A 25,208-nucleotide genomic window follows, 5' to 3' on the forward strand; every position below is an offset into this window, starting at 1 on the left:
GTCAGTGGAGGACTAGTGGAAGGAGTGACCGCAGACAGGCATCGAAGGCCTAAAATAATAACACATGGCTGTAGGCAATTTTAAATTGGTTCCAGGGGTACACGGGCAGCAGTGGTGTGGTCAGTGGAGGCCTAGTGGAAGGAGTGACCACAGACAGGCATCGAAGGCCTAAAATAATAACACATGGCTGTAGGCAATTTTAAATTGGTTCCAGGGGTACACGGGCAGCAGTGGTGTGGTCAGTGGAGGCCTAGTGGAAGGAGTGACCGCAGACAGGCATCGAAGGCCTAAAATAATAACACATGGCTGTAGGCAATTTTAAATTGGTTCCAGGGGTACACGGGCAGCAGTGGTGTGGTCAGTGGAGGCCTAGTGGAAGGAGTGACCGCAGACAGGCATCGAAGGCCTAAAATAATAACACATGGCTGTAGGCAATTTTAAATTGGTTCCAGGGGTACACGGGCAGCAGTGGTGTGGTCAGTGGAGGCCTAGTGGAAGGAGTGACCACAGACAGGCATCGAAGGCCTAAAATAATAACACATGGCTGTAGGCAATTTTAAATTGGTTCCAGGGGTACACGGGCAGCAGTGGTGTGGTCAGTGGAGGCCTAGTGGAAGGAGTGACCGCAGACAGGCATCGAAGGCCTAAAATAATAACACATGGCTGTAGGCAATTTTAAATTGGTTACAGGGGTACACGGGCAGCAGTGGTGTGGTCAGTGGAGGCCTAGTGGAAGGAGTGACCACAGACAGGCATCGAAGGCCTAAAATAATAACACATGGCTGTAGGCAATTTTAAATTGGTTCCAGGGGTACACGGGCAGCAGTGGTGTGGTCAGTGGAGGCCTAGTGGAAGGAGTGACCACAGACAGGCATCGAAGGCCTAACATAACAAAAATGTCAATACAATGGTATTGTCAGTGGCAGGCATTGAAGGATGTCAGCGCATAGACTAAACATTGGTGGAGCTGTGAGATAATTTTGCAAGTGGTAGAGCACTGTTTGAGCTGGGGGGGGGGGAAACTGTCTTGTGGCCGGCGGTACAGGCCCAGGGCCCCTCATATTACAACGGTGTGTCTGACGTTGGGTGCGCACCACCACCGCCAGAGACACTTTATTGTACTAGGAGGGACCCAGTGGCAGTGCCGTCGACCAAAAGCGGGCTCACCCACCTCTTCAGACAAACTGCACTCTCACGGGTGCTGTCGCCAAGTGTCGATACCACGGCCCCGTGTGGGGAGTTTGGCCATTTAGTGAGGTGTAAACATGTCGTATGCTGGACAATCAGGTGCAGAAAATTACGAGATTGGAAAAGGCATTCAGAATAGTCCACAGGCAAGACCTTTTCATAGGAAAGCTAGGTGTCAGCCGGGCAAGGTGGGGCAAAAGATTTCGAAATCCAGTTGTGGTTCATTTTAATGAAGGTTAGATCATCTACATTTTGGGTAGCCAGACGAGTCCTTTTTTCTGTTAGTATTGAACCTGCAGCACTGAATACTCTTTCTGATAGGACACTAGCTGCCGGGCAAGCAAGCTCCTGCAATGCATATTCAGCCAATTCTGGCCAGGTGTCTAATTTTGATGCCCAGTAATCAAATGGGAATGACGGTTGAGGGAGAACATCGATAAGGGATGAAAAATAGTTTGTAACCATACTGGACAAATGTTGTCTCCTGTCACTTTGAATTGATGCTGCAGTACCTGTCCTGTCTGCGGTCATAGCAAAATCACTCCACAACCTGGTCAGAAAACCCCTCTGGCCAACGCCACTTCTGATTTCTGCCCCTCTAACTCCTCTGGTCTGCTGGCCCCTGCAGCTCGTGTGAGAACGATCACGGGCGCTGTGTGCAGGGAATGCCAGAAGCAAACGGTCAACACGAGTTGATTGTTTGGTTGCTAATATTAGTTCCAAGTTCTCATGTGGCATTATATTTTGCAATTTGCCTTTATAGCGAGGATCAAGGAGGCAGGCCAACCAGTAATCGTCATCATTCATCATTTTAGTTATGCGTGTGTCCCTTTTGAGGATACGTAAGGCATAATCCGCCATGTGGGCCAAAGTTCCAGTTCTCAAATCTGCGGTTGTGCTTGGTTGAGGGGCAGTTTCAGGCAAATCCACGTCACTTGTGTCCCTCAAAAAACCAGAACCCGGCCTTGCCGCGCCACCAATTTCCAGTGGCCCCGGAAAAGCTTCCTCATTAAAAATATAATCATCCCCATCATCCTCCTCGTCCTCCTCCTCCTCTTCGCCCGCTACCTCGTCCTGTACACTGCCCTGGCCAGACAATGGCTGACTGTCATCAAGGCTTTCCTCTTCCTCTGGTGCAGACGCCTGATCCTTTATGTGCGTCAAACTTTGCATCAGCAGACGCATTAGGGGGATGCTCATGCTTATTATGGCGTTGTCTGCACTAACCAGCCGTGTGCATTCCTCAAAACACTGAAGGACTTGACACATGTCTTGAATCTTCGACCACTGCACACCTGACAACTCCATGTCTGCCATCCTACTGCCTGCCCGTGTATGTGTATCCTCCCACAAAAACATAACAGCCCGCCTCTGTTCACACAGTCTCTGAAGCATGTGCAGTGTTGAGTTCCACCTTGTTGCAACGTCTATGATTAGGCGATGCTGGGGAAGGTTCAAAGAACGCTGATAGGTCTGCATACGGCTGGAGTGTACGGGCGAACGGCGGATATGTGAGCAAAGTCCACGCACTTTGAGGAGCAGGTCGGATAACCCCGGATAACTTTTCAGGAAGCACTGCACCACCAGGTTTAAGGTGTGAGCCAGGCAAGGAATGTGTTTCAGTTGGGAAAGAGAGATGGCAGCCATGAAATTCCTTCCGTTATCACTCACTACCTTGCCTGCCTCAAGATCTACAGTGCCCAGCCACGACTGCGTTTCTTTCTGCAAGAACTCGGACAGAACTTCCGCGGTGTGTCTGTTGTCGCCCAAACACTTCATGGCCAATACAGCCTGCTGACGTTTGCCAGTAGCTGCCCCATAATGGGAGACCTGGTGTGCAACAGTGGCAGCTGCGGATGGAGTGGTTGTGCGACTGCGGTCTGTGGACGAGCTCTCGCTTCTGCAGGAGGACGAAGAGGAGGAGGAGGGGGTGCGAACGGCTACAGCCAATTGTTTCCTAGACCGTGGGCTAGGCAGAACTGTCCCAAACTTGCTGTCCCCTGTGGACCCTGCATCCACCACATTTACCCAGTGTGCCGTGATGGACACGTAACGTCCCTGGCCATGCCTACTGGTCCATGCATCTGTTGTCAGGTGCACCTTTGTGCTCACAGATTGCCTGAGTGCATGGACGATGCGCTCTTTAACATGGTCTCTCTCTCTCTCTCCAATTGTGGGCCATAGAAAGCCTATTATTTTTGTAGCTTGATTTGGGTTCCAAAATCTACCTGAAAAAATCACTACATCAATCAGTGGGAGATAAATATTGGCCTCTGGGCTTGTGTGCCACTCCTGACTCCTGTGTGCGTCATCTCTCACTCAGTGGGCCATAGAAAGCCTTTTTTTGTTTTATTTGTTTTCTAAATTCTCCCTGAAAAAATCATTTTATTTTATTTGGTTTCTAAATTCTTCCTGAAAAAATCATTTTATTCTATTATTTTTTTTTCCTAAAGTCTCCCTGAAAAAAAACAAAAACAAAACAAATCAGTGGGAGATTAATATTGCCCTTTCTGCTTGTGTGCCAGTCTTGACTCCTGGGTGTGCCATCTCTCTCTCTCTCTCCAATTGTGGGCCATAGAAAGCCTATTATTTTTTTAGCTTGATTTGGGTTCCAAAATCTACCTGAAAAAATCACTACATCAATCAGTGGGAGATAAATATTGGCCTCTGGGCTTGTGTGCCACTCCTGACTCCTGTGTGCGTCATCTCTCACTCAGTGGGCCATAGAAAGCCTTTTTTTGTTTTATTTGTTTTCTAAATTCTCCCTGAAAAAATCATTTTATTTTATTTGGTTTCTAAATTCTTCCTGAAAAAATCATTTTATTCTATTTTTTTTTTTTTCCTAACAGGTAGATTTTGGAACCCAAATCAAGCTAAAAAAAAATAGGCTTTCTATGGCCCACAATTGGAGAGAGAGAGAGAGATGGCACACCCAGGAGTCAAGACTGGCACACAAGCAGAAAGGGCAATATTAATCTCCCACTGATTTGTTTTGTTTTTTTCAGGGAGACTTTAGGAAAAAAAAAAATAGAATAAAATGATTTTTTCAGGGAGAATTTAGAAAACAAATAAAACAAAAAAAGGCTTTCTATGGCCCACTGAGTGAGAGATGACGCACACAGGAGTCAGGAGTGGCACACAAGCCCAGAGGCCAATATTTATCTCCCACTGATTGATGTAGTGATTTTTTCAGGTAGATTTTGGAACCCAAATCAAGCTAAAAAAATAATAGGCTTTCTATGGCCCACAATTGGAGAGAGAGAGAGAGATGGCACACCCAGGAGTCAAGACTGGCACACAAGTAGAAAGGGCAATATTAATCTCCCACTGATTTGTTTTTGTTTTTTGTTTTTCAGGGAGACTTTAGGAAAAAAAAAATAGAATAAAATGATTTTTTCAGGAAGAATTTAGAAACCAAATAAAATAAAATGATTTTTTCAGGGAGAATTTAGAAAACAAATAAAACAAAAAAAGGCTTTCTATGGCCCACTGAGTGAGAGATGACGCACACAGGAGTCAGGAGTGGCACACAAGCCCAGAGGCCAATATTTATCTCCCACTGATTGATGTAGTGATTTTTTCAGGTAGATTTTGGAACCCAAATCAAGCTAAAAAAAAATAGGCTTTCTATGGCCCACAATTGGAGAGAGAGAGAGAGATGGCACACCCAGGAGTCAAGACTGGCACACAAGCAGAAAGGGCAATATTAATCTCCTACTGATTTGTTTTGTTTTTGTTTTTTTTCAGGGAGACTTTAGGAAAAAAAAATAATAGAATAAAATGATTTTTTCAGGAAGAATTTAGAAACCAAATAAAATAAAATGATTTTTTCAGGGAGAATTTAGAAAACAAATAAAACAAAAAAATGCTTTCTATGGCCCACTGAGTGAGAGATGACGCACACAGGAGTCAGGAGTGGCACACATGCCCACAGGCCAATATTTATCTCCCACTGATTGATGTAGTGATTTTTTCAGGTAGATTTTGGAACCCAAATCAAGCTAAAAAAATAATAGGCTTTCTATGGCCCACAATTGGAGAGAGAGAGAGAGATGGCACACCCAGGAGTCAAGACTGGCACACAAGCAGAAAGGGCAATATTTAATCTCCCACTGATTTGTTTTTGTTTTTTTGTTTTTCAGGGAGACTTTAGGAAAAAAAAAATAGAATAAAATGATTTTTTCAGGAAGAATTTAGAAACCAAATAAAATAAAATGATTTTTTCAGGGAGAATTTAGAAAACAAATAAAACAAAAAAAGGCTTTCTATGGCCCACTGAGTGAGAGATGACGCACACAGGAGTCAGGAGTGGCACACAAGCCCAGAGGCCAATATTTATCTCCCACTGATTGATGTAGTGATTTTTTCAGGTAGATTTTGGAACCCAAATCAAGCTAAAAAAATAATAGGCTTTCTATGGCCCACAATTGGAGAGAGAGAGAGAGATGGCACACCCAGAAGTCAAGACTGGCACACAAGCAGAAAGGGCAATATTAATCTCCCACTGATTTGTTTTGTTTTTGTTTTTTTTCAGGGAGACTTTAGGAAAAAAAAATAATAGAATAAAATGATTTTTTCAGGAAGAATTTAGAAACCAAATAAAATAAAATGATTTTTTCAGGGAGAATTTAGAAAACAAATAAAACAAAAAAATGCTTTCTATGGCCCACTGAGTGAGAGATGACGCACACAGGAGTCAGGAGTGGCACACATGCCCACAGGCCAATATTTATCTCCCACTGATTGATGTAGTGATTTTTTCAGGTAGATTTTGGAACCCAAATCAAGCTAAAAAAATAATAGGCTTTCTATGGCCCACAATTGGAGAGAGAGAGAGAGATGGCACACCCAGGAGTCAAGACTGGCACACAAGCAGAAAGGGCAATATTTAATCTCCCACTGATTTGTTTTTGTTTTTTGTTTTTTCAGGGAGACTTTAGGAAAAAAAAAATAGAATAAAATGATTTTTTCAGGAAGAATTTAGAAACCAAATAAAATAAAATGATTTTTTCAGGGAGAATTTAGAAAACAAATAAAACAAAAAAAGGCTTTCTATGGCCCACTGAGTGAGAGATGACGCACACAGGAGTCAGGAGTGGCACACAAGCCCAGAGGCCAATATTTATCTCCCACTGATTGATGTAGTGATTTTTTCAGGTAGATTTTGGAACCCAAATCAAGCTAAAAAAATAATAGGCTTTCTATGGCCCACAATTGGAGAGAGAGAGAGAGATGGCACACCCAGGAGTCAAGACTGGCACACAAGCAGAAAGGGCAATATTAATCTCCCACTGATTTGTTTTGTTTTTGTTTTTTTTCAGGGAGACTTTAGGAAAAAAAAATAATAGAATAAAATGATTTTTTCAGGAAGAATTTAGAAACCAAATAAAATAAAATGATTTTTTCAGGGAGAATTTAGAAAACAAATAAAACAAAAAAAGGCTTTCTATGGCCCACTGAGTGAGAGATGACGCACACAGGAGTCAGGAGTGGCACACAAGCCCAGAGGCCAATATTTATCTCCCACTGATTGATGTAGTGATTTTTTCAGGTAGATTTTGGAACCCAAATCAAGCTAAAAAAATAATAGGCTTTCTATGGCCCACAATTGGAGAGAGAGAGAGAGATGGCACACCCAGAAGTCAAGACTGGCACACAAGCAGAAAGGGCAATATTAATCTCCCACTGATTTGTTTTGTTTTTGTTTTTTTTCAGGGAGACTTTAGGAAAAAAAAATAATAGAATAAAATGATTTTTTCAGGAAGAATTTAGAAACCAAATAAAATAAAATGATTTTTTCAGGGAGAATTTAGAAAACAAATAAAACAAAAAAATGCTTTCTATGGCCCACTGAGTGAGAGATGACGCACACAGGAGTCAGGAGTGGCACACATGCCCACAGGCCAATATTTATCTCCCACTGATTGATGTAGTGATTTTTTCAGGTAGATTTTGGAACCCAAATCAAGCTAAAAAAATAATAGGCTTTCTATGGCCCACAATTGGAGAGAGAGAGAGAGAGATGGCACACCCAGGAGTCAAGACTGGCACACAAGCAGAAAGGGCAATATTTAATCTCCCACTGATTTGTTTTTGTTTTTTTTTTTTTCAGGGAGACTTTAGGAAAAAAAAAATAGAATAAAATGATTTTTTCAGGAAGAATTTAGAAACCAAATAAAATAAAATGATTTTTTCAGGGAGAATTTAGAAAACAAATAAAACAAAAAAAGGCTTTCTATGGCCCACTGAGTGAGAGATGACGCACACAGGAGTCAGGAGTGGCACACAAGCCCAGAGGCCAATATTTATCTCCCACTGATTGATGTAGTGATTTTTTCAGGTAGATTTTGGAACCCAAATCAAGCTAAAAAAATAATAGGCTTTCTATGGCCCACAATTGGAGAGAGAGAGAGAGATGGCACACCCAGGAGTCAAGACTGGCACACAAGCAGAAAGGGCAATATTAATCTCCCACTGATTTGTTTTGTTTTTGTTTTTTTTCAGGGAGACTTTAGGAAAAAAAAATAATAGAATAAAATGATTTTTTCAGGAAGAATTTAGAAACCAAATAAAATAAAATGATTTTTTCAGGGAGAATTTAGAAAACAAATAAAACAAAAAAAGGCTTTCTATGGCCCACTGAGTGAGAGATGACGCACACAGGAGTCAGGAGTGGCACACAAGCCCAGAGGCCAATATTTATCTCCCACTGATTGATGTAGTGATTTTTTCAGGTAGATTTTGGAACCCAAATCAAGCTAAAAAAATAATAGGCTTTCTATGGCCCACAATTGGAGAGAGAGAGAGAGATGGCACACCCAGGAGTCAAGACTGGCACACAAGCAGAAAGGGCAATATTAATCTCCCACTGATTTTTTTTTTTTTTTTTTTCAGGGAGACTTTAGGAAAAAAAAAAATAATAGAATAAAATGATTTTTTCAGGAAGAATTTAGAAACCAAATAAAATAAAATGATTTTTTCAGGGAGAATTTAGAAAACAAATAAAACAAAAAAAGGCTTTCTATGGCCCACTGAGTGAGAGATGACGCACACAGGAGTCAGGAGTGGCACACAAGCCCAGAGGCCAATATTTATCTCCCACTGATTGATGTAGTGATTTTTTCAGGTAGATTTTGGAACCCAAATCAAGCTAAAAAAATAATAGGCTTTCTATGGCCCACAATTGGAGAGAGAGAGAGATGGCACACCCAGGAGTCAAGACTGGCACACAAGCAGAAAGGGCAATATTAATCTCCCACTGATTTGTTTTGTTTTTGTTTTTTTTCAGGGAGACTTTAGGAAAAAAAAATAATAGAATAAAATGATTTTTTCAGGAAGAATTTAGAAACCAAATAAAATAAAATGATTTTTTCAGGGAGAATTTAGAAAACAAATAAAACAAAAAACGGCTTTCTATGGCCCACTGAGTGAGAGATGACCCACACAGGAGTCAGGAGTGGCACACATGCCCAGAGGCTAATATTTATCTCCCACTGATTGATGTAGTGATTTTTTCAGGTAGATTTTGGAACCCAAATCAAGCTAAAAAAATAATAGGCTTTCTATGGCCCACAATTGGAGAGCGAGAGATGGCACACCCAGGAGTCAAGACTGGCACACAAGCAGAAAGGGCAATATTAATCTCCCACTGATTTGTTTTTTTTTTTTTTTTTTCAGGGAGACTTTAGGAAAAAAAAAAATAATAGAATAAAATGATTTTTTCAGGAAGAATTTAGAAACCAAATAAAATAAAATGATTTTTTCAGGGAGAATTTAGAAAACAAATAAAACAAAAAAAGGCTTTCTATGGCCCACTGAGTGAGAGATGACGCACACAGGAGTCAGGAGTGGCACACAAGCCCAGAGGCCAATATTTATCTCCCACTTTTTTTTTTTTGTTCCAGGGAAAATTTATAAACCCAATAAAAAAAATAATAAATAGGCTTTCTATGGCCCACTATCTGAGAGACAGAGAGAGATGGCACGCTTAGGACTGGCACACAAGCCCAAAGGCCAATATTAATCTCCCTTTTTTTTTTAAGGGAGAATTTATAAAACCAAAAAAAAATAAATAAATAGGCTTTCTATGGCCCACTATTTGTGAGAGAGATGGCACGCTCAGGACTGGCACACAAGCCCAGAGGCCAATAATAATCTCCCACTTTTTTTTTTTTTCCAGGGAAAATTTATAAACCCAATAAAAAAAAAATAAATAAATTGGCTTTCTATGGCCCAGTATCTGAGAGAGAGAGATGGCACGCTTAGGACTGGCACACAAGCCCAAAGGCCAATATTAATCTCCCACTGATTGATTTATTGATTTTTTCAGGTAGAATTTAGAACCCAAATAAAGCAAAAAAAAAAAAAAAAGGGCTTTCTATGGCCCACTGAGTGAGTGATGACGCACACAGGAGTCAGGAGTGGCACACAAGCCCTGAGGCCAATATTTTTCTCCCACTGATTGATGTAGTGATTTTTTCAGGTACATTTTAGAACCCAAATCAAGCAAAAAAATAAATAGGCTTTCTATGGCCCACTATTTGTGAGAGAGATGGCACGCTCAGGACTGGCACACAAGCCCAGAGGCCAATATTAATCTCCCACTTTTTTTTTTTTTTTTCAGGGAAAATTTATAAACCCAATAAAAAAATAATAAATAGGCTTTCTATGGCCCACTATTATTGATTTTTTCAGGTAGAATTTAGAACCCAAATCAAGCAAAAAAAAAAATAGGCTTTCTATGGCCCACTATCTGAGAGAGAGAGATGGCACGCTTAGGACTGGCACACAAGCCCAAAGGCCAATATTAATCTCCCACTGATTGATGTAGTGATTTTTTCAGGTAGATTTTAGAACCAAAATCAAGCAAAAAAATAAATAGGCTTTCTATGGCCCACTGAGTGAGAGATGGCACACACAGGAGTCAAGAGTGGCACACAAGCCCTGAGGCCAATATTTTTCTCCCACTGATTGATGTAGTGATTTTTTCAGGTAGATTTTATAACATTAAAAAAAAGCAAAAAAATAAATAGGCTTAAGATGGAAAACTGAGTGAGAGATGACACAGACAGGGATGGCACTCTAGCAGAAATGTCAATCTTAATCTCCCACAAAAAAACAAAACAAAAAAACATGGAGTGTCCTTCAATTACTATCTCCCTGCAGTAATCTCAGCCAGGTATGGCAGGCAGCAATAAGGAGTGGACTGATGCACAAATTAAATAAAAAGTGTGGACAAACAAAAAAGATAGCTGTGCAGAAAGGAAGGAACAAGAGGATTTGTGCTTTGAAAAAAGCAGTTGGTTTGCACAGCGGCATACACACAGCAATGCAGCTATCAGGGAGCCTTCAAGGGCAGCCCAATGAGCTACAGCGCTGAGGGGGAAAAAAAAAAATGTAGCTTCCACTGTCCCTGCACACCGAAGGTGTTAGGCAGGTGGACCCTGCCTAACGCTATCCCTGCTTCTGACGAAGCGGCAGCAACCTCTCCCTAAGCTCAGATCAGCAGCAGTAACATGGCGGTCGGCGGGAACTCCCCTTTATAGCCCCTGTGACGCCGCAGACAGCAAGCCAATCACTGCAATGCCCTTCTCTAAGATGGTGGGGACCAGGACCTATGTCATCACGCTACCCACACTCTGCGTTTACCTTCATTGGCTGAGAAATGGCGCTTTTTGCGTCATTGAAACGCGACTTTGGCGCGAAAGTCGCGTACCGCATGGCCGACCCCGCACAGGGGTCGGATCGGGTTTCATGAAACCCGACTTTGCCAAAAGTCGGCGACTTTTGAAAATGAACGACCCGTTTCGCTCAACCCTAGTGATTACCAGTGACATTATATAGCAGAGATCTGTACATAGTGTCAGTGTATAGGTAATACAATGATCACCAGTGATATTATACACTGGAGCTCTGTACATAGTATACAGTGAATAGTGTCAGTGTACAGGTAACACACTGACTCACCAGTGATGTCTCTAGTAGAAGTCCTTCATCTTCGATTTTCTTCTACATCCAGTGAAGCCCGCCATCACATCTTAAAGCCAGGACTCGTCTCTGCAGAAAATAACACAGTTATCTAGAGCCCCGCTTCCAGAGCACATTATCCACATTTTCTCTATCTTCTGCACTACGTAGCTGATTACAGACATGCACCCACAATTAATACATACTTAGTTATTATGCAACCCATTATTCCAAATATAAACTGTAATCCACCACTGCATGCCGACTAACTATAGACAGCCACTTTCCCCATGCAAAAATATATAAATTAATTAGCAGCTGTACTCATTCCCACAATTCAATAGCAGTCATACTCCTGCATCCTCAATGCTCCCTACTCTGTACCTCCCGCTTTCCTAATTCATTATATTTACATGCCCCGCCACAATTCATTATGTCATGTCCTCTCTATCTCCCACTACCACCTGACATTCATTATCAGATTCTCTACCCTACTCTCATTTCATCATCATTTGGTCTCTCCCACCCTCAATACAGCATCATTTGCTCTCCTCAACCCTCAATGTATCATTATTTGCTCACCCCCTCCCTCAAAACATCATCATTTGCTCTTATTCACCCTCAGTTTATTATTATTTGCTACCCCTACCCCCAATTCATCATGATTTGCTCTCCCCACCCTCAATTCATCATCATTTACTGTCCCCCATACCCCAGTCTCAATACATTATAATTTACTCCTCCACCCTCAATTCATCATTATTTACTCCCCCCACGCTCAAGTCATCACCATTTTCTGTTCCCCACCCCCCACCTTCAATACATAATTTGCTGTCCCACCCCCAATCCATCATGATTTACTCCCCCACCCTCAATTCATCATTATTTACTCCCCCCCGCTCAAGTCATCACCATTTTCTGTTCCCCACCTTCAATACATAATTTGCTATTGTCAAGGTAAAAATATATATCTTTATACTCTTTTGTACTTTATGTATTCTTATGCTGTGAAACAACAAGTTTTTCCCCTTTGCTTGCTAATCCAAATTTAACTGTGTTTAAGATGGCTGCCAGTATTCACCTTTACCCCACATTCGCCCTGCTGAAGAAGCAAGCTACACATACCAGAAGGACAAGTATCATTTCTCTGGAAATGATACTTAAAGCGATGTGGACAAGATGTGGACAAAGGAAGATTCATCAGATGATGTCAGAGCCAACCAGAGGGACTGAATACTAGATACATTGCTTAACCCCTGCCTATCCCCGCCCTCTGCACACCTTCCCCCAATAGATCATATAATGTTGTGTATCAGGAAATAAAGTTTAGTCGTTGCTGTGACGTTACACACGAGCATGCAATGAGTTTGAACCAGCATTGTGTCTGACTCATTCTTATCCGGTACCAACATGCTTTTATTCTGATTTGGAATGACTGGTGGATGAAGGGTATTGTCGTGACGACCCCGACACTGTCCCACCCCCAATTCATCATGATTTACTCCCCCACCCTCAATTAATCATTATTTACTCTCCCCCACGCTCAAGTCATCACCATTTTCTGTTCCCCACCCCCAATACATAATTTGCTGTCCCATATCCCCAACCCTCAATTTACAGTTTGCTGCTACCCACCTCAATACATCTTAATTTGCTGTCCCCCACCCTCAATTCATCATCATTTGCTGTCCATCCTCCACCCTCAAAACATCTTAATTTGCTCTCTCCTATCCTCCACCCCAATATATAAAATTTTTTGTCTCCCGTCACCCACCCTCAATGTATCATTTGCTGTCCCCCACCCTCAGTACATCATCATTTGCTGTTCCCCGTCCCATTCAATTCATCATCATTTGCTGTTCCCCGTCCCCCACCTTCAATTCATTGTCATTTGCTGTTTTCACATTCAATTCATCATCATTTGTTCCTCACACTCATTTAATTCATTTTATTCTAAAAAAAAAAAAAGTTTTTCATACTTTCTCTCATACGATTCCTGCAGCTCCACTTCTGGACTGGCGCGCGTACATGCTGTCGCCGTCACTTATTTCTGTGATGCTTCACCAATGTGTCACAGAGGTGATGGAGGGATCTCCCTTGGAGCTGCTCTGCTGTTCTCTAGAGCTCCAGGAAAGATCTCAGCTCAGAAATGTGCACTGCTGAAGGCGGCGTGCAGGCGCACATTGCATTATTATAGCCCGGGGCCTGGTGAGCAGAAGCAAAAGAGGAGGGGGGGGGGCAGACTAGGTCCCCCATCTTTGGTTCTGCTTACCGAGTTCCATAAAACAGTAAAGGCAGTAATGCCCTTATGGTGGCAATGTTCCTACATAATTCACAGCTATATTGCCATGTATATGGCTGCCCAAAAGACTTGCACTGTGTAAATTAAACTTGTCTTCTGTTTGTAATTCCATAAATCGGTGGTAATCTATCATGCATCACTTTGCAGCGATCTATACTCCTCTCTGGACTCAGTATAATGAACTATTAAACTATGAATGCAAGTGACGTCACCATTTACATTCTGAGAGCAACCGTTGTTTTTACGAGAAATCCAATCCATTAAACTCTTAATGGAATAAGAATCATAGAGGCATAGAAATCCTATAGCATATACAGTGGGGAAAAAAATATTTAGTCAGCCACCAACTGTGCAAGTTCTCCCACTTAAAAAGATGAGAGGCCTGTAATTGACATCATAGGTAGACCAAAACTATGAGACTCAAAATCAGAAAACAAATCCAGAAAATCACCTTGTCTGATTTGGCAAGATTTATTTTGCATATTATGGAGGAAAATAAGTATTTGTAAGGACTAGGGTTGAGCGACCTTTACTTTTATAGGATCGGGTCGGGTTTCACGAAACCCGACTTTTTCAAAAGTCGGGTCGAGTGAAATCGGCCGATCCTATAAAAAAGTCGGGGTCGGCCGAAACCTGAAACCCAATGCAGTGCATTGGGTTTCCATGGTTCCCAGGGTCTGAAGGAATGGAAACTCTCCTTCAGGCCCTGCGATCCATATTTTAGTGTAAAATAAAGAATTAAAATAAAAAATATCGCAATACTTACCCTCTGACGCGCCCTGGTACTAACCGGGAACCTTCCTTCCTTAGAATCAGCCTTCCAGGACCTTGCGGTGACGTCGCGGTGACGTCGCGGCTTGTGATTGGCCGCGCAGCCGCCCATGTGGCCGCTCGCGCGACCAATCACAAGCCGCGACGTCACCGCGACGTCACCGAAGGTCCTGGAAGAGCTGATTCTTAGGAAGGAAGGCTGCCGGAAAGAAGCAGGGCGCGTCCGAGGGTGAGTATATTGCTATTAGGTATATACTCACCCTCGGACGTGCCCTGCTTCTTTCCGGCAGCCTTCCTTCCTACGAATCAGCCCTTCCAGGAGCTTCGGTGACGTCACGGTGACGTCACGGCTTGTGATTGGTCCCGCGAGCGGTCACAAGGGCGGCCGCGCAGCCAATCACAAGCCGCGACGTCACCGCGACGTCACCGCAAGGTCCTGGAAGGCTGATTCTAAGGAAGGAAGGTTCCCGGTTAGTACCAGGGCGCGTCAGAGGGTAAGTATTGCGATATTTTTTATTTTAATTCTTTATTTTACACTTAAATCTGAATTCCGATACCAATTCCTGATATCTTAAACATATCGGGAATCGGTATCGGAATTCCGATTCTAGATTCAAAAGATCGCCGACTTCATGGCCGACCCCACACAGGGGTCGGGTTTCATGAAACCCGACCTTGCCAAAAGTCGGCGACTTTTGAAAATTTTCGACCCGTTTCGCTCAACCCTAGTAAGGACTAATATTTATAAATCCTTAAAACATGCAATATTTCTGGCTCTCACAGACCTGTATCTTCTTCTTTAAGAGGCTCCTCTGTCCTCCACTCATTACCTGTAGTAATGGCACTAGTTTGAACTTGTTATCAGTATAAAAGACACATGTCCACAACCTCAAACAGTCACACTCCAAACTCCACTCTGGTGAATACCAAAGAGCTGTTGAAGGACATCAGAAACAAAATTGTAGCCCTGCACCAGGCTGGGAAGACTGAATCTGCAATAGGCAAGCAGCTTGGTGTGATGAAATCAACTGTGGAAGCAATAATAAGAAAATGTAAGACATACAAGACCACTGATAATCTACCTTGATCTGGGTGTTCTGTCTTCCTCCACGTAGGATGCTGTGTGGATTCCAACATATGGCTAAACCTTCATCCACATCCCAGTAAACAGACTGTGTTGATGCTTAAGTCTTATTTATTAAGGTGATGATAACCAAAACTATAACGTTGAACAACAATGGTGGACAGTATTCATAGTAGATGATCGAATAGTGAATGATGTTGATGTACAAAGTGGATGTTCAGTGAATAATCATAGTGGATGACTGATCATAGTGGATGACTGATCATAGTGGATGACTGATCATAGTGGATGACTGGTGAAAAACTGTAAAGAATAACAGCATTTCAGTATATGCACATACAGGGTGCAATCACATAAATAACTGGGACATAACAGCAAGAATTATACAGAGTGCATTACACAGTAATTCTAACAGCACTGCCCTATTCTATACAAGAATGCATCTATCTAAATGCAGAGTACACATTAACCTAACTGCAAGCTGCAAAGCACATCTGCCTAACTATATCTGACTATAGGAGCTGCATAAGGCTTAAATACTAACACAAACATAAGATGCATTAAACCTTTATAAACGTACCGAGATCCGTTAGGACAGGGGTAAGAAAGTAAGCGAGACAGGAGCACGTGTGCCTCTCTGCAGATCTGAGGAAAAATGGCTACTGAAGCTTGTCTTCACAAGAAGAATGTGGGCGGAACTAACCCATAAGACATTGCTCTTAGGAGGGAAAGGTTGGTAAACAACATGAAAAGTAGGCAACTGATGACCTCCAGTGGCCACAACTTGAATAACATGATAATTAACTCTCTGCACATTAAGATGGGCAGAACACTGGGGCTCCATGCAAGATCTCAACCCGTGGGGTCAAAATGATCGCAAGAACGGTGAGCAAAAATCCCAGAACCACACGGGAGGACCTAGTGAATGACCTGCATAGAGCTGGGAACGCCGTAACAAAGGCTACCATCAGTAAAATACTATGCCGCCAGGGACGTAGATCCTGCAGTGCCAGACATGTCCCCCTGCTTAAGCCAGTACATGTCCAGGCCCATCTGAAGTTTGCTAGAGATTTGCATTATCCAGAAGAGTATTGGGAGAATGTCATATGGTCTGATGAAACCAAAGTAGAAACAAAACTTGTCGTGTTTGGAAGAGACAGTATGCTGAGTCACATCCAAAGAACACAATACCTACTGTGAAGCATGAGGGTGTCAACATCATGCTTTGTCTGCAAAGGGACCAGGATGACTGATCCGTGTACATGAAAGAATGAATGGGGCCATGTATCATGAGATTTTAAGTGCAATCCTCCTTCCATCAGCAAGGGCATTGAAGATGAAACGTGGATGGGTCTTTCAGCATCATAATGATCCCAAGCACACTGCCAGGGCAACGAAGGAGTGGCTTCGTAAGAAGCATATGAAAGTCCTGGAGTGGCCTAGCCAGTCTCCAGATCTCTACCCCATAGAAAACCTTTTAGCAACAAAATATCCAACAAAAGAAAATCTGAAGCAGAAGGAAGGCGATTTAATGAAAAATTGAAGAGCAAATATACAATATGTTTGTGCTTCAAGCAGAAAAAAACGGTATGTATTCTGTGAATTAAAAATATACAATAACATGTATATCAACCAAGAATTCTAGTTGAAGGACGTTTTCACCAGACATTTGAATGCTTGCATTTAGTTTTGTGTATGTTAATATTTTCAGAACTTGATCAATGGATGGTGTGTGATAAGGAGGAGTCTTAAAGTAATGTTAAGACTTACAATTACATTGGTGTCTTTGAGGGCTACCATAATGCTGATGTGGCAATGGGTGAAAAGGAGTTTCACATCCCTGTATAAAACTTCAAGGAATATATACTCGAAATAGAGAATGTTGTGTCGTTCATGCCTCCTTCAAGTCAAATCTATTCATCAAAGCAGAATGTCCTTTTAAATGAGAGCGGGACCAGAAATGGACTAATCAGAAATGAAATGTTTGCTGTGGGAAAACCCACTTGACAATTATCAGGCAGCATGAATATCTTTTTGTTTTTCCATTTCTTTAATAGCTAGCTTCTGAGTACACCTAGACCTTGCCAAGATCAGGGGCATCTTCTCAGTATCCTACCAGACACAATGTGAGCTTTGTGTTCTTAAGACAGGAGGGTTCAGTGACACAGAGAAGTCAATGGAGCGCTAAGATCTCCTTTTTAACCCTTCACTGTTCCACCTGAAACTTGCATGATTTCCGAGAAGCTGGCCAATGTATTTCACTTCTCGTCTCCTACCACCCAAGTGACGCCATTTAGATTCAATCTAAGGAATGTGCAGTGAGAAATAATTCATGAGTTATGAGAACATTGGCATAACGTCATGTTGCAGCATTAAGATATTTCATTAAGACAATATTACAATGACTGAACTAATGACAGGTCTTAGGGTTTGTAACATCTGCAAGTTAAAATCATGGGAGTAACTATAAAAGTAACAAAAATCCCTTTCATGGAAGTAAATTAGTGAAATCAGGGTCAAAGAGGAAGTGCCTCCGGAATATGAAGCCACTATGAAAGCTAGTAATAATAATAATAAATAATTTTATTGATATCATGCCAAATATGTACTGTATGTATAATATGTATAAAATTGTAGTGGCTTGTTTAAGTATTCACCCCCCTTGGCCTTTTACCTAAGTTTTTATATTGCAACCTGTGTTTAAATGATTTTGTAATCTGACTTGCGCGTGATGCATCACCACTAAATAGTCTACATTGGTGAAATGAAGTGAGAAAAATATAGGCAAAATGTTAGTTTATGGGATAAAATAAATAAAAAATGGCATGTGCATATGTATTCACCCCTTTTGCTTGAAGCCTCTAAAAAGTTATAATGCAAGCAATTACTTTCAAAACTCTCAGGCCAGGCAAGGTGGGCATTAATCAGAGAGGTATCACAGAGACCAAAAAAATAACCCTGAAGGAGCTGCAGAGATCCCAAAAGGAGACTAGAGTATCTGCCAAACGACCACAATAAGCCGTGCACTCCATAGGGGTGGCCTTTATAAAAGAACGGGCAGAAAAAAAAGCCTTTACTTACACACTAAAATTGTAAGGCTTGTTTTTAGTTTGCCAAAAGACATGTGGGAGACTCCCCAAATGTATGAATGAAGATGCTGTTGTCAGATGAGACCAAAATTGAACTTTTTGGTCACCAAGATACAAGCTTTGTCTGTCTCCAAACCAAAACAGCTCATCACCTAAAGAACACCACACCCATAGTGCAACATGGTGGTGTCAGCATCATGTTGTAGCAATGCTTTTTGGCTGCACAGACAGGGAAAATAGTCCGAGTCGAGGGGAAGAGGGAAGGTGCGAAATACAGTGATAGTCTTGTGCAAAACTTGTTTCACTCTGTCAGTGATTTGAGAATGGAACTGAGTTTCACCATACAACAAGACAATTACCCAAAGCATACTGCTAAAACAACACTCCAGTGGTTTAAGGGGAAACATATAAATATTTTGGTGTGGCCTAGTCAAAGCCCAGACCTCAATTGCGAATCTGTCGTCAGACTTGAAGACTGCTGTTCACCAGAGGAAACCATTTACCCTGAAGGATCTGAAGCAGTTTTGTCTTGACTGAGCAAATACCCCAGTGGCAAGATGGGGAAAGCTCATAGAGACTTATACAAACTGACTTGCAGATGTAATTGTAGCAAAATGAGGCTCTACAAAGTACTGACTTTAGGGGGGTGAATAGTTATGCACACTGAAATTTTCAGTTATTTTGTCCTATTTGCTGCTTGATTTGCAATAAAGAGAAAAACAAATATTCATAGTTGTATGAATGTTTTTTATATGAACTGATGCAAACAGTAAAAAAAAACCACGAAGGAATCGGTGTCAAAATCAACACTGAAACAACGCTGCAAATCCACTTGATACAAACTTCCAATTAATTTTAGTGGACAAACTATTCTTTAGTGTTAAATGTCATATATTTTTACATGCATATTTTTCTACAGGGACTTCTCATTACATTTATCATGGCAATCAAAGTTGGACAAAAATTATCCATACTCTGATATTGCTTGGAGTGAACACTACACTTGTGCAAGCACAGGTAGGGCAGTATGGGGCTATGTCTTTCAATGTCAGGATAATATTAAAGAGGTTGTCCACTACTAGGACAACCCCATCACAATCTGAGTATTTGCTCCCATTAAAATAAAAACACCTATACTCCCCTCCTGTGCCAGCATCATTAAGCGGTGTCAACACTCGTGTTCCCGGGGCTCACGTGAGGTTGTTATGTCATGTGAGTGTCACCTTTGGACAAATTGAACATCAAGAGGAATTGAGAGCAGCTGCAGCCCGGACTACCTGTTGATATTTATGTCCAAAGACAGGGAGAGTGAAACTGGCGCTGATTGAACGCAGGGCTCACATATCAAGGCAATATTATGTGAGCCCTGGGAAAGTCAGTGCCGACACGGCTGGAACAGTGCCAGCACTGGAGGTGAGTATAGTATTTTAGTGATGGCAAACATTCAAATTGAGAAGTGGTTTCCTAGTAGTGGACAACCCCTTTAATTGCAGGAGAGACTACCATGTTTAGAATTATGGCCTTATGCAATTGGAGCTGGTACACTGCCTCTTTTCCTGGATTTAGAAAATCCTAATGATCAGCTGCTATCACTATGAAAAGCGACCAGCTGACATCCGGCTGAATATCAGGCCACAAGGTCAAATAGTAAAATGGCAAAACCTAAAAATTGGGCATCCTTTTTATGATATATGTAATATTTTTTACCCTCTCTTTTATGCTTTATTATACAGGATTACCCTGTGATCATACCTGGTGCTTCGCAGCTACAATGCACTAGTATCACTAAAACACATCAGAAATGCTTGCTACCTAGTAATTTTTGACATGTGATAACCACATTATCATCTCATTTGTATTCACACATGATTCTATACGTTTACAAATAGTGTGACACTGTTTTAGGCCATAACGATATATATATATGCACTTCATGTGATGAAACATGCAAACATTTTTGTGCATTGCTAACTTTCTACTGTTGACTTAAGTTAATCAGTCAAGATAAAATAAGCAATGTTATAGATGTCATGTGTTTGGCGTACGAACTTGAGCCTGTGCTTTGTGGTCGGCTTCTTTGTTCACTGAGTCAAAGCAGATACATCTTTAATTTAATCTGTTATCCTTGCTTCATTCTTTTTAGGGAAAAAGGTGTTTTCATTTTCTAATTTGTCTGCCCTATCACCTTTCGGATGCGACTTTATTTACTTTCCCCCTGCTGCTGATTACTGTTGGTGTCAAGCCATACTGCTGTAGTTAAGCCAGTCAGTGAAAGACCAGCTAGGGTTTATCTCTTTGCTGTTTAAGTTCTTTATCCTGCACTTATCTTCTATTTCTTTTAGTAAGTAAGCAGCATATTTTCTAACAATACATTCTTAATACTTTATTTCATATTTCATGGTTTGTTTTACTCACTGTGGGATCTCTTTCTATTTCAGCACACTTTCCCTTCTGTAGGTAATTTACACTCTACTCTGCCCTCTGGTTCTGAAGGAGGAACATGAAGCGCTCGACGGCCTTTAGACTATATAGGTCCAAGTTTTCTAGTCTGTGGTTAGGGCTATCACAGCTCATGCAGTAACCACTAGGGACCGAGGGGTGAAGATCTCAAGTCTGTACAGGAACCGACAGGGTCAGTTGTACTTTATAGTATATTACCGATTTTCCCGAGTGAGTTGCTACTCTATCATAACAATAGAAGAAGTTGAGCAGATTGACAAAAGATTATTTTAGTTACTGAAAGGGTAACCATACTTTCAAGTAACTTCCCAGACTAAACTGTATGTATACATAAAGAATAACACTATTTATGACCACTATGTGACTCGTATCCGCAATCTTTACCAGTTTTCCCCTCTGCAGCCTCTATCTCCAATTTGAAATCCACTCTGAGCTGGTGAGTGGTAACAGTCTGCTGTCATGCCACCCATGTGCAGCACATGGATGGATTCTTGCCCTTCATTCCTTTTTTCACACACAGTGCAGAGTAGCAGCAGTATGGAAGATATTACGCAGCAGTAGTGAACATTGTGGATATGAATCCCACTCTGGCGTGAGGTAAAAGACTCGTTAGATCAGGTTAGGTCAGCATGATCTTTCTGTGTCTCTCTACTTGTTTCCTCACTGTCACTGTGCTCCTCATTTCTCCATCCCTCTTCCCTCTCCATACAGTATAAATGGGCTGTGTCACACGACATCAGAATGAGCTGGAAGTCCGTCAAGCCTGAGCAAGATGAGTTGAGCTGTTTTTTTAAGAGAGAATGAAGAGTTTAGGAGTCAGAGGGGAACAGTGATGTCCGATAAGTGAGTCAGGAAGATTTCTCTGATATGATACATTGCAAAATGTATTATATTTGCATTATTGATTCATGTAAAGAGTGTCAGCCATACAGTCTCATTAGAAATTCTGCTCATTCTGGGCTTAGTAGTCAATTGGGTCCTTTCAATCACTGAGTAACACCACTCCCTTGACTTCTAAATCCCGAATATGATCAGATTTCAGTAAATAAAACACATTTCATGCTGAATATTTGTCCACAAACCTGTACATAAATAAGTTCAGTTCAGGCTTTACATTACATACATCAGTGGCTTTTGTAGGAGGTGTATGCAGGGACTACTTACCTTTGATGTACACTGCATGAACATATCTTCTGCTCACCTGTCCCTGCTATGGACTTTGTTTCCTTCCCATATGGCTGTCTCCCTCTGCGATACGACCAGGTTGCAGTAGTATCTTGGCAAACACCTCTGACACCATCATTCAAGGCCTTTTAAGGCTGGCTCAGGCAGTAATTTGCTGTCTGAATATTCAGGAAACATGACACTTTTTTGCATTGGGTTTGGAAGAGTTGCTTCAGCTTCTACTAGACTTAAAGACACAAAAGAGCATAGTAGAACCAAAAACACTCAGTTTAAAAAAATCACAGTAATCCGCAAGTGCTAGTAAAAATATATACATTTTTTGCAAAAAACGTATCAATCAAATATCCTGTTTTTTTACATCTTTTTACTAGCACTCGCGGATTATTGTGATTTTTTAAACTGAGTGTTTTTGGTTCTACTATACTCTTTTGTGTCTTCAAGTTTCTTGGTGGTGTGTGAACATTTTCCTATATACTTGTTCACTGTGTGTGTTCCTGTTTCTACTAGACTTATTTACAGCGATGTGGCTAATTATTTACTAAGAGCGTTCTGTCTGTTTTCTCACAACCTGCTACAACGTCCCAAGCTTAGATCAGTGAGTCCTCTTGCTATTGTTCTCTGCTATCTGCTTAACATTGTCAGGCTTCAAGTTCCACCTTCCTCCCAGCATGAAAGGGAATCTGTCACCAGGTTTTTGCTACCTCATCTGAGAACAGCTTGATGTAGGAAAAAAAGACCCCGATTCCAACTTCGTTTACTGTGTGCAGTAGTTGTGACACAATCAGAGTTTTTAGATGTAGCAAAGCTCAGAAAGCTGCCACTGCCCCCACTACAGTTTTCTTTCTTATACATTGTCTATTGACAGTGAGCTGCTTATCAGAGGAGGGGGTTTGGTCAAACCACAGGGCATGAGAGAGCTAGTCTATGCAGTGACAATCTCCTGGTGATAAAACATTCATTGTTTGGAAACAACAGCTCACAGCCTAATAAGTGACACATCAGGCTCAGCCCCTATCTCATGCTGCCCCCAGATTACATCCAAAAACTTGCTGACAGATTCCCTTTGATGTGCTGTTCACACCTACAACTCTGCTGCAACCAATACCAGAACTCATCTCCACTAATTCTTGTGCTGTTCACACCTACAATTCTGTTGCCACAGGCATCCTATAAAGAACTCATCTCTGCAGATACTGATGCTGTTTACACATATAACTCTGCTGGTACAGGTGCCTGATAACAAAAATTAATCTCTAGAAATACTAGTGCTGTACTCTGCTATAACTCTGCTGGCTCTAGTGCTTATTGGTTTCTTGTCGTTCGCTGTCCTGCATAACCTACTGTCTTTGCTGTTCCACCTGTCATCTTGTAGCCTCCAGCCCATGCTGTTCAACCTGATCTACTTCACCAGATACCGTATATAGTTTTACTCACACAAACACAACATGCATGCCCAGCAGAGCCAAATGTTCATATAAAGCCCCTTTCTATATGTAGAGGAATCCATAGCTGTTTTGCCATGATAGTGAAATGATTGAAAACAGTTCTGGCATCAGTTACCTCCAGGCCTCATTGTTTTCATATGAAAAGTAGTTTAATATTTCAGCAAAACTGGTCCTAGAGCAGGGTAAAAAAACATTACATTATTCAATGGGACTGTATGTTCAACAAACTACATAAATCAATAGTAAATGCAAATTAAAAAAAACTTATTAATATTATCAAGGAAATCTTTCTTAACTTTTGAACCACTTTGTCCGCCATCTTTGCTTCTTGGGCTCGCCAAGAGTGAGGAATAGATTGAAAAAAAAACAGGCAGTGGGAGACACAGACAGATCATGCTGCACTTCCTAACAAATATTTTACCTTACCCCCTTACCCCACCCACCCACGCTGAAGATAGGTTTCAAACCCAGGCCGCTGCTCTTAAGGCACGTTTTGAGGCACGCGGCTATAGCCGAAGGTGCGTCAGGCGTGGCTATGATAGAGCTAGGAGGACGCATCATAGGGACCTTCTCTACACCATAGGTAATCGCACCAAGGCCGGGCCGGAGGACTCAAAAATACGTTTCATAAGAACTTATAATCATGAATGGTGCAATATGAGAAACATTCTGGCCCGGCATTGGCCCATTTTGGGTACTGAGCCATCCCTGGGTCCCGCCTTGGGCGACTATCCCTCTATGACAGCAAGGAGGTCCCCTAACCTGAAAAATATGCTTATCCGGAGTCACTACGTTCCTCCCGTTAGTAACCCTTTTGGCACTAGAGGACCAACCCTGGGATGTTTCCAGTGCGGCCACTGTGTGGCTTATGCCAATTTTGTACGGACAGCCTCCTTCACGTCGTCTGATGGAAATAGGACATTCTCCATTAGACACCACATATCGTGCAGCACCATGAATGTTATATATTACGCTACGTGTGGCTGCCCTTTGATTTATGTGGGTCTAACGTCAAGGGAGCTCCGTATACGTACTAGGGAGCACGTGCATGACATCCGGGCAGCTAAGGGCGCAGTCGATGCCTCTGATCTAAAGACGATACCCCGTCTCTTTAAATTGCACCATGACTGCGACGCAGGGTCGCTGCGGATCAGGGGCATCGACTGTGTCCATTTGGGTGCACGAGGGGGTAATTACAAAAAGATGTTGGCGCAGCGTGAAGCAAGCTGGATTGTCAGGTTGAATACGGTTGCGCCGCACGGCCTGAACGAGTCGCTCAGTTTTGCCTCATTTCTTTAATAAATTTATTTTTGGGTTTTTATTTTTTTAATTTTTTTTTTATTTATTTATTTATTTATTTATTTTTGTCTGTATCTCAGTTCGCCCATTTTCTTGCATCCCTCCTCTGTCTTTTCGACAGAAGAATATATTTCTACTTTCCCCCATCCATTGGCCGGTTCCTGGTTTTATTGTTTTTAGCGTTGTGTTATTTTTTCACTTGTATGTCCTAATTTTGTTTTTTTTCTTCAGTCGTTATTTTGTCTATTGCTGCTTTGCTGAGATGTGCCTCCCTCTCTTTTCCGTCATGTGGAGGATCCGGCGTTAGGTCCATAAGAAGCAATTTAATATCAGCTCTATTGTCATCATGGAAGATGCGGCGTATCTTAATTATATATATATATACTGTATAATGTTATTACTTCTCTTTCCATGTGACT

Source organism: Ranitomeya imitator, chromosome 1 (genome assembly GCF_032444005.1).
Source record: "Ranitomeya imitator isolate aRanImi1 chromosome 1, aRanImi1.pri, whole genome shotgun sequence".
Classification (NCBI taxonomy): domain Eukaryota; kingdom Metazoa; phylum Chordata; class Amphibia; order Anura; family Dendrobatidae; genus Ranitomeya; species Ranitomeya imitator.